Below are 11475 nucleotides of genomic sequence, written 5' to 3' on the forward strand. Positions count from 1 at the left end.
ACTATTATCTATCATCTTTATTTGCATCTGTATTGGAAATTAACAGTTCACACCAATACCTCTGCTTTTATCCCAACACTATAGAGTTTATTTTATTTTCAATATTTCTACCTCCCTTCTCTGACAATAAGAAACTTAGCTTCCATTTTCTTTAATATGTGTATTTATTTGATCAATTCCCCTCCATGTTACCACCTTCTCACTGCTGCTACCACAGCATTACACTAAGCTTCAGGGCCCTGACTTGCACGGACCTCTATGAATGCTGTGCTTTGCTGGGACTTCTAGCATGTCCTTGATGAGGACATGGTCATAAACAGGACAATTCTGCATGTAAGCATTTTTGGTAAATTGCCTGGAGAAATATCATAAGAAAACTACCTGCATCTCTAAGGCTCCAGTATTTGTTGGGATTTCTTTCTCATTTTAAATAAATATTTACTTTTAACAGTTAGCTCTTTAATAAAAATTTTATATTCTTTTTCTTAGGCAAAGTCCCCCAAGTTGAATAAAGTTTAAGCATCTCAAATTCTGAACTTGCCTGTCTATACTTTATAGTTTATGTGCTTTGTCTGATCTAATGCCATAGTTAACTTTTGAGGTAAGCATTGTGATTGATAAATGAAGACACCGAACCTCTAACAACCTGGGTCATTTGCTCAAAGTTACACAGTTTGGAATTTGAAGCCACTTTTTCTAATGTCCACTGCCCTTTCCAATATGTCATACTCCCTCATGGAATATAATCTTGATGTAATCATGGCTTGGTGTTGAAGAGCTACTTCTTTAGGAAGTGGACAGTTTTTAAAGCTCTTAAAATGTGAGTAGGCAAAATGTCTTTGATTTTTCTCTACTAGGGCTGGCTCACTTAGGTCCAGAAGCAGAATGTACCTGCAAACTATACAGATTAGTGTAGACACTGGAGCAGGAGTTGACAAACTATAGCCCACAAGTCAAATCTGGTCCTCCACATGTCGTGTTTTTTTTTTTTTTTCCTGCCTGTTTTTGTACAGTGTGAAAGCCAAGTTAAGAATGGTATTTACATTTTTTAATTGTTGAAAAAAATTTAAAGAATAATGCTTTGTGACAAGTAGAAATTACAAAAACTTCACCTTCTGGTGTTCATAAATAGTTTTATTCGGACACAGATACGCTCATTTATTTATGTATCATTTTATACAATAACACAGACTTGAGTGGGTGCAACAGAGACTATATGGCCAACAAAGCTGAAAACATATTTACTGTTTGGCCCTTTCCAGAAAAAATTTGCTGATCCCTGAGCTGGAGTCACACACATACTTGCATTTGAGACTTGGCTCCACCATTTGCTAGTTGTATAATTATGAGTATTTATCTAAGTCTTATTTTCCTCAGATATAGAGTGCAGATAACAATGGTGTCCACTTTTTAGCTTGAAAAGCTCTCTATAAATGTGTTACAAACATTTGGATACTAATAAAATTGCACTTCTTTATTTGTCTAAGGCAAAGTGAATGATGGTCCGGCTCCCACATATCAGGATTGGCAGGTAAACTTACCTCAGTCATGGTAAGGGGCGGGGTGGGGGGGGGTTCCCTTCCACCTCCCTTGGGATCATGCAAGAACCCCAAGGACTCAGGAGCATGCCTAAAGAAGTTCTTGTAGGTGATCCTGTTTGTCTCCTTGATCAAGCCTACATGGCTTGTCCCAAGGCAGGAAGCTTTGCTGGTGTTCCCCCTTTCAGTGCTATCACAAGAGGCCACGGGATCTTCACCATAGCTCCCATTCCTGGGGCTCCAGATATCACAACACCCTTCTTTCTCAAGGTTTGGCCACCCCCCACCCAGGGGCACTGTGTGTAAGCAGAGACCAGGTCTATTGGTGACACTTTTATTCAGGCTATTCTTGCCAGGCTCCTGAATTCAACTCTTTGCTCCAATCAGCCAGTCCCTTCCTCTTCAACCCATGGAGAATCCTTCTTCTCTGGTAGTTCACTCCTCCATCTCCACAAGCCCCTAGTACCCAGGAATCCCAGGCTCAGGTGCCTCCCAGGGGCATACAGTAGAAAGAGCTGAGAGTAAGACAATAGGGTGAAGTGGGTACTGTGGCAAACTCCTCCCTTCTAATGGTAGGAACAGCTCCTCAGCTCCTACCGATGGTTGCCTTTTAGGTCCAGTGTCTCCAGATGTTCTGCTTGTTCAAGGGAAGTTATATGTCTGAACAGTTAGAAGAAAATTCCCATAAAAAAGACATTGTGGGGGAAAACAATCTGGAGCTGAATCCTGTCTAAAGGTAGCCAAATAATCCTACCTTTTCTAAAAATAAAGAAATGAATAAGGCTTCTTGCCCATCTGAACGTAGAGGGACCCCCAGACCTAGCTACTTTCTTGGAAAGGAAAAAGTACCTCTCATGCTCTCAACCTGAAACCAAGGAAATAAGATACAGTTAATTTCTTAAGCAACGTTACTTCGGCATATTGCTATTAATTATAATTATTTTATTACTGATCATGTAAAAACAGTACATGTCTGGCATATAGTTAGCACTGAATAAACGTTTATTATTAGTATTATATTAGTGTTATTACCCCTCTCCACCCTATTTTGGAATATGTTAGAAAGAGTGGAACCCTAGAGGGGCACCAGGACCCCGTGTGTGCGCGCGCACACGGTGTATAAATGTGTGTTGGGGCCTCAAGGAGGCTGACCGATGACAAACACATTCGTAGAGCTCCGATTCCAGCTACGAAGTTGTAGGTTAACAGGTCGCGTTACCGCCACCTGCCGCCCAGTCCGCCAAATTGGCACTGCTCACGGTCGCTCCCGCCGGGGAGGGCGGCTCGCCGGGCTCCCCTTTCTGGGCTGCAAATCAACCTTCTCCTCCCAACGCGCACACACTCTGCGGGCCGGCTGCACAACTGCCGGTCCCCCAAGTGGCCAAACAACGCTGTCTTTTAGATTCCTCCTGACCTGGTGACAGGGGTGACCGGTCCAACTCCCAGGGGAGAGGGACGACGCTGAGCTCGAGCGGGCGCGGGGGCCGGTGCCGCACCGCGCTGTGCGGACCACGGGGGCGAAGACTGGGGACAGTGAGCAGGAGCGTCGGGAAGACGCACGGCTGCGGGGGACCCAGCGGGCTCGCCCAGCTTTGCCTCTTTTCCTTCCCTAATCAGAGGCGGCATGACTCACTCCTTTGTTTCTGGAAAAGATGTATCTGTACTAGCCCGAGGCGGAATTCACCCTCCCGCACTCATCAGGAATCGCTTGCTTATTCGCTGCGCCTCCGCGCCCGCCCGGAACGCGGGCAGAATCCTTACGCGGGCTGTCAGCCTCTGTGGCGGGCTGTCAGCCGCTGTGACGGGTGACACCCAACCAGCAACCTGGCGAGCCCGCCTTCCCAGCGCCCGGTGGTGCGCTTCGCAGGGGCGGGAGCCCGCCAGCGCTCACCTCTGCCCCCTCGCGGCGGGTGCGGGCATCGCAGCAGCTCCCACGCCACCGCCCACCCGCAGCCCCCGCGGCGTCACTTCTGGGTGTTTTTCAAACAGCATTTTTACAGCTCCATTCAACTGCTGGGGGTAGACGTGGTTCTCAGATTAATTACTAATGAATGAGGTGTGTGTGTGTGTGCGTGTGTGTGTGTCTGTGCGTGTGCGTTGTGTGTGTGTGAGGGAGAGGGAGAGAGAGAAAGGGGGAGAACAGCTATAAGAGCATGTTTGTGACAGGATAATGGAGAGGAGAGAAAGGAATAGGAAAAAATGAAGGAAATTAAGAAGCAAGAGAGGCAAAATGACAGTGATGAGGGAATAGAGTGACAGCAAAGGATGCAGAAAGAAGGCAGGGAGCAACAGTTTGATGGGAAATGGGAGGGGACTTATGCATGAAAGAGAAGGGAGGATTTGACATCCGTGAGAGGTAAAGTTTCATTTTGGTCAAGTGAACCTTGTGAACATTTCAGAATACCTCTCCCCTATTTTACATCCCATTTTGTTTGGCAGCTGCTAGAAATGAGTTTCCATTCTTCTGCCTTGTTTTAATATGCTCGTGTCTCCCACATCACTAGATCATTAGAGGCAGAAACAATTATGCCGTACCTTCCGTGTGTCTGACAGAACCCTGGGTGCGCGCGGGCTTGTTCCCTCCCCGTCGCCCGGCGCCATCAGCCGCATCTGCTTTCCTTATTTGATCCAGGTTTTACACGGTCTCTCTCTCCACTGACCTCTATGGGCTGACTTGTCCTTTGGGAAACAGACCAGTAGCTGCTCAGAATCCAAATGTGTGTGTCAGACACTCTCACAAAGGCTTCTGCTACCTACCTATCAACAAACAAACAAAGCAAAGCCCAGCGGCAACATAGAGCCTCAAAAATGGGTTCTTTTGAATCACATTTGTAGCTTCTGACCTAATCGCTTTCATCTCTGGAAGAACAAAAGACAGAGGGAGATTTTGCAAGGTCTGTGCTAGCTGTAGCTGGGTACAAGCGGTAAAAAGGTTGAAAGGGATTTTCCCTATCTCAGTCTCAGTTACTATTTTGCCAACATTACCCAATCTTGTTCCAAATTTGAGGGAGGGGGGTCACATTTAGAAAGCCTGGACAAGATGATAAAAACTGTTTTGGCAGGAGATGAATCAATGCATATGGGCGTGGGCAGTAATGCCCAAACTCACTTACCACAACAAATGGTTTTATGAAAATGTTTTGGCCAATACAGTTTATTTTGCCATATGAGAAGTGGTTGCCTATCTGTATGATTGAATGGAGGGGATGGGCATCTGATGGGTCACTCAGAGGGAGCTCTCCGGAGAGTGGACATCCTCGGTGTTCGACCCTTATTCTGGCACCTGACAGGAACATTCAAGGAATGAGGTTTGGAGAGAAATCATTTCTTATTGTGATTAACAGACTGTGATGCGGATAAGTAATAGGAAGAGAAAAAATGCGTTGGTCCCTCAAAATGCAAAACCTTTCTGTAACATGGTTATTATCAAATAGGGAGAGTTACGTTATTCTTGTCTCAGTAAGTTGTTGTGAGGTTAAAAAGATAATGGTTGTGGACATGCTTTGCAAAGTCAGAAGATGCTCCCCAGAGCCAGGGCGAAACAATGCTTGGGAGAGAAGCATGGTTGCCACCGGTTTTTCAAAACCAATTAACGCTAGATCTCCAAATCATTAAATAATTGTTTAATTAATCCCCTAACAGTCAAACATTTACATTTTATTTCTTGTTTTCCTTTCACTCTTCCTTGATATCTCTTTCTGCTTGAATCTGTTTAGTATATTTCCTTATGATCCTCATCAGGGTTCAGCCAAAGAACCCATACTTTCATTGGGCTTTACCAAAGCTGTGGCAAGGTTAGTCTCCCATAGTGGTCAGTGAGCTTCTCAGTTCCATGCTTGGCTTCTGTACCGCAAAGAGAGCTCATGGCAAAGAATTCAGATGAATCTGTGAATTTATACTACAGAGTGGGGTGGGAACCTCTCTAAATGTCTTTTCTATTGGTAGAAATCAATTGAAATGCATCCCTCTGTGTGTGTGTGTATATATACATATATATAATCTAATATTTTATACACATTACCCTCCTCCCACACACATACACGCATCTAACTTTTGTTTTTTACCCCTATCTACACGATTTACTACTTTATAGGACTCAGTGGTTTGTTTGCCTTTAGATTTGGAGTGAGAGTAGAAATACATGTCCCTACGTAGTAGCTTCACCCTAAGGTTGAAAAGTAAGAACATTTAGCAAAACTTCACATGGACCAATGAATTTGCTCTCTGTATTGGATTTCTGCGACTGCATAAAACAGCACACACTGGTGGCTCATTTAATAGAAATTTATTTTCTCACAGTTCTGGAGGCTGGAGGTGCAAGATCAAGATGGGGGCAGGGTTGGTTTCTCCGGAGCTGTCTCTCTCTCTGTCTTGCAAATGACCACTAAATGGGATTCTGAGACCCGATTGCCAATGGGTATATGTGTGTGTGTGTGTGTGTGTGTGTGTGTGTGTGTGTGTGTGTAGGGGGTCCCCACACTAACAAGCAATTCTCCCACACCAGCTGGGTGTCCTACAATTCAATTCAGTTCCCACACCAGCTACCTGGAGATCGCGTCAGATCCCACTGGTTAAAGGCACAGGTCCACACAACCGCCCCTCCCCTTCAGATGCCAGTCACAAGCCCAGGGTGTTGCGCCTGCTTCTGAGCAACAAGCTACAGATTGGAAGCTCTTATGAGCAACCCCTGTCCTTGGGTTCAATTAATTTGCTAGAGCAGCTCACAGAACTCAGAGAAACATTTTACTACTAGATCACCAGTTTATTATAAAAGGACATAACTCAGGAACAGCCCGAACGGAAGAGGTGCACAGGGCAAGGTGTGGGGGAAAGGACATAGAGCTTCCACATGCTCTCAGAACACAGACCTCCCTATGCTCACCAACCCAAAAGCTCTCTGAACCCAGTCCTTTAGGGCTTTTGTGGAGGCCTCATTACATAGGCATAATTGATTAAATCATTGGCTATTGGCGATCAATTCAACCTCCAGCCCCTCTCCCATGCCCAGAAATGGGGGGATATGAATGAAAGTTCCAACCCTCTATTCATGGTTGATCCCCTCCTGGCAGCCAGCCCCCATCCTTAGGTGCTTTCCAAAAGTTACCTTATTCAAATAGACCCAGTTGTGGTGTAAAGGGACTTGTTATGAATAAAAAGACACCCATTTCACCTTTATGGTCCTGAAGCCATTTTAGGAACTGAGGACAAGAAACCAAATGTCATGACAAAAGATGTGCCTATTTCTTATATCACTCAGTAAATTCCAACGGTTTTGAGAGCTGTGAAACAAGAACCATGAATTTAGACCAAATATATATGGATAAGAAATATATTTTAGTCATCTGAGTGAGCAAATATATATTTCTAGTAAGTCACAATATCACAGTGACCTTCTTGCTGTGTCCTCACGTGGCCTTTTCTCTGTGCAAGAGCCTCCCTGGTGTCTCTTCCCCCTTCTTATAAGGGTGCCAGTAATATTGGATTGGGGCCCCACCTTCATTTAACCTTAATTATCTCTTTACAGGCTCCATCTCCAAATTCAGTCACACTCTAAGGTACTAGGGGCTTAGAGCTTCAACTGTGAATTTTGAGGGAACACAATTCAGCCCATTACCCTCTCTCAGCATATTCACATGGGCTACTGAAGCTGACAACTGAGAGTCCTCTTTTGGGTTCCACAGAGAAAGAGGTCTGTGGTAGAAACAACCCTAACATTATTAGACCCACACGGCCCAGGGATGGGGTGCTGGGGTCCCACTATTCAACTCGCTGTGTGACTGGGACAGACAGTTAATTTTCTGAGCCTCAGTCTCCTTATCTTTGAAACATGGCCTGCTAGTTCTCCATCATTATTCATGCATGATGCTTTAAATCTTTAAAGTATTTTTATGCTGCATCTTCGGACTGGTAATTCTTTGTGCTAGAAGTTAGTGCCGGGGTTAAGAGCAATGCCTGTGGAAGCATATAGATCTGAATTTGGATTCCAGTCTATTGATTTCCTTTGGGCCATCATTTAACTTTGGAAAAATTCAGTTTCTTCTTATGTAAAATAGGACTAATAATATTAGCGACCACCCAAATTCATGTGAAGCTTAACAAAAATAATACATAAAAATTTGAGGACATGAAAATAGTTTATCATCATCATCAATAGTTTATTCCTGTAAAGTCTTTCCCTTGCCCTTTTCCACAGGACCTTAATCTCCAAATGGAGCTCAGGCCTACTCCTGATTTGGGTTCCCTGCCTAATCTTTGTGATACTCTTTTGTGCTCATGACCATTTATTCTTCAGGAGGTTCTCTCTCCTCTTCCTCCTTTCCCCAAGCCAGCTTTCAGTGGTGTGCACCTCCACACATCATTCACATATTCTCATCGCCTCCTCTCCGGACAGCAAGCCCTCAACAGTCCCTCATGAGCATCACAGCCATTTCTTTCAATGTGCAATGCTGATTTGCTGCCACAATTTCACCTCACTTAACGCTCTTTCAAAATGATCTTCTCAACCAGAAGCTTGAGTAAGCAGGTAGAGATAAGGATCAAAAAACAGCAGTCACCTTTACTTGCAAGGCATCCCGGGTCCTAGCACAGAGCCCGGCAAAGAGTAAGGACCCACAAATAACCGGGTAATGAATGAAGAAATGAATGGTGTGTTGACAAGGGTGTAGCCAAAACACTAACCCTGTTTTCAGTGACAGATCATAAATGGGGGAAATTCCAGGGGGCTCATGATGCAGGACAGCTGTGAGGAAACATCGCTATGGACGCAGGTGTGTGTGTGTGTGTGTGTGTGTGTGTGTGACATATTCTGAGAGAACAGCAGAAATACCTTCCAGAATCAAATAGTTTAAAAGGGAAAGGAGGAATTAGGACACTGCATGTGGTAAAGAGTTCTGAAAAGTTGCACCCTCCATTCATAAAAGGTGTTCACGGCCCCATTTTTAGTGATCCCAATTTCACCTACACACAGCTCTAGGCGTAGGCCAAATGGCAGGACTCTAAAAGGGTTGTTAAAATACCTTATTTGCATCATGAAATGATTGACTTATAAATCTTTGTTAAACGTCTATCTTCCTGGGGCACCTGGCTTGCTCAGTCGGTAGCGTGTGTGACTCTTGATCTTGGGGTTGTGCGTTCAAGCCCCACATTGGATGTAGAGATTACTTAAAAATAAGATCTTAAAAAACCCCTCAAAACAGGGCGCCTGGGTGGTTCAGTCAGCCAAGCAGCCGACTCTTGATGTCGGCTCGATCATGATCTCAGGGTCCTGGGATCGAACCCTGCATTGAGCTCCAAGTCGGGCTCCGCGCTTAGCGGGCAGTCTGCTTGAGGATTCTCTCTCTCCCTTTCCCTCTGCACCTCCCCCCACCTCTCTCTCTCTCTCTCTCTTTCTTGCTCTCTCTCTCTAAAATAAATAAATAAATCTTTAAAACAAAAACAAAAGTCTCTCTGCCTGGATAGACATAAAGTCCGGAGGACAAGAGCTTGTCCTTGGGGAGCAGGTGAGTAATTAGGCATGGTGCCTGGCCCACACTAGTCTCTTCTTGGAGCCTTGTGAGTGAACAAGCGAATGAATGAATGCACAGTAATTGGCATCTGTGTATTCACACCTTCCCAGAGGTTTTTCCCACCACTCCCACTGGACAACGTGTTAAACAGTGAGAAGTGACCTTGCATTTGCAGCGCCACACCCCTCTATGTGAACCCTTTCAAGTGGACATCGTCAGGCCGTGTAATCACTGTCAGGCCACGGAGGTAGCATTCTCTCTCTTTTCTTTTCATCATCATGTCTCCCATGCCGATCTTGGATTAGTTCCATTGTTATTGGTGTGATAATATTTTAGGGTGTATTTATTTCAAAAACAATAAGGTATTTAGCAAATGTTATATATACAGGAGGTTTTAAGTGAGACAAAATGCAGCAATTAATGCTAATGAGGCTGCTGTTAGCATATAATATTCTTGGTGTTATAATCATGCATCACTGAACATGGGCCTCAGTTTGTTCAACAGATGCCGATCTTAATGGCCACATTCTCTTCCCACGGATAAGTTAGCTTTAGTTAAATGTACCATTAAAAATAACCATTTAAAATGTTAATGACAACAGTGACTCTATCCACCAGGAATTTTTGTTTTAACCTCTGCTTTATTACTTCTTTATTTTCAAAGGGACTTTGGGAAGATGAAAACCTTCGTGCCTATTTAGGGTACTTTAAACAGAAAAGAGAGAGAGGGAGAAAGAAAAGCTCAGTTAACTCTAATTAAGATCTGGTGTGAAAATTCACGGTGGCCTGGGGCTGCAGGCCTGTGTCGTTAACACTAACCACTGGGAAACTAACTCTCCTGTGTTTTTATCTCTTGTTTCTTCTCAGTATTAATTTACAATGTGAATCAATGCAAAACAGTAATCTGAACAGTGACTACAAGCATATTATACATAAATATTGCATAATTATATTATCAAAAAAGTGGAGAGACATAATACCAAGACTGTATGGGTATTATTTTCACACACAAAAAATGCAGGTGTATATTACTACATTTCATAAATATTAATTTAAAAGAATTCATAAAAAAAGAAAAAAATTAGAATGTGAGGCAGAATTAGGTAATTGGGGTCCTTGCCAGTCCAACTACTTAATATCCAAATATCTTGTCATCCTGAAAGTACCATTATTTTATCACAAATTAGGATTAAAGAGGGAAAAACACCAGAATGTTGTTACTTAGGGATAAGAATATGATCCTTCTAGAACAACAAGAGAAAGCCTGAGCCAGGCTTTTTTCGCTGAAAGATGGAGTTTGTCAAACAAGGACTAATAGATGCAGAGGGAGAGCTGTGTATCTTTTCACATTTTACCACTGGTCATGCGTGCCCTGAGACAGATTCTCCAAGTCCTAGAATGTGGCTGCATGTTGAGTGAGTGTAGGGGCAGAGGAATGTGGGTGTCTTGGGAAAGCCCATGTGTATTTAATGGCCATGACTCAGGCCTCCTTCTGGCTCATTTCTTTCTTGGTCCAGCTACATAACTCTCCAGGCCAGGTGAAATCGGTTCAGGGCAGTGTATTGTAGCAGGTCTGGGCTGGTGAGAGGCGAAGCGGGGAAGGGTTGGCCAGACTTGTGGGCCATGTTTATGAGGAGCTTTTTCAAGTGCACAACCCAAATGTCCAGCAAGTGCGAAATGTCTCCATTCCGGAGGGGTTCTCAATCCTTTCCTTGGGGAATCCTCTTGGTTCTGGGAGGTTTTGTTTTGTTTTGTTTTCTTTCAGAATTTGCTGAAATATTAACGTATCTGGGTGAATCGGTGCTACTTGAAAGCTATTCCATCTCGACTGCTGGTATAGAGCCTGGGAATTTACATATTAAGAATAAGGCAAGGGGCGTCTGCCTTCGGCTCAGGTCATGATCCCAGGGTCCTGGGATGGAGCCCCGCATCGGGCTCCCTGCTCAGCGGGAAGCCTGCTTCTCCCTCTCCCACTCCTCCTGCTTGTGTTCCTGCTCTCCCTGTCTCTCTCTCTCTCTGTCAATTAAATAAATAAAACCTTAAAAAAAAAAGAATAAGGAAAAAACTCAACAGTACAGGTTACGCTAATAATCTAGGAGCCAGGAAAGAATAAAAGGACAGAGAAGTATGTTCAGAGTCCAGGGATGTGGAGTCAAAATGTTAATGCGGTAGAGGTCTGCGGATGGAGCCCGCGGTTGCTGTAGTAAAAACCATAATACAGGTCCTTTTTCATTGACAGCTGCCTGGGAGCTTCTGGACTCTTCAGCTGGAGCTGCTTGGGACTATAACCACACCATTTCTCTTGACCTAACCCGTGTCCTTCCCCATTCCTGAGGTTTTTTTTTTTTTTTTTAAAGATTTTATTTATTTATTTGAGAGAGAGAGCACATGAGAGGGGGGAGGGTCAGAGGGAGAAGCAGACTCCCTGCTGC

This window comes from Phoca vitulina, unplaced genomic scaffold, assembly GCF_004348235.1.
Source record: "Phoca vitulina isolate PV1807 unplaced genomic scaffold, GSC_HSeal_1.0 scaffold8, whole genome shotgun sequence".
NCBI lineage: Eukaryota > Metazoa > Chordata > Mammalia > Carnivora > Phocidae > Phoca > Phoca vitulina.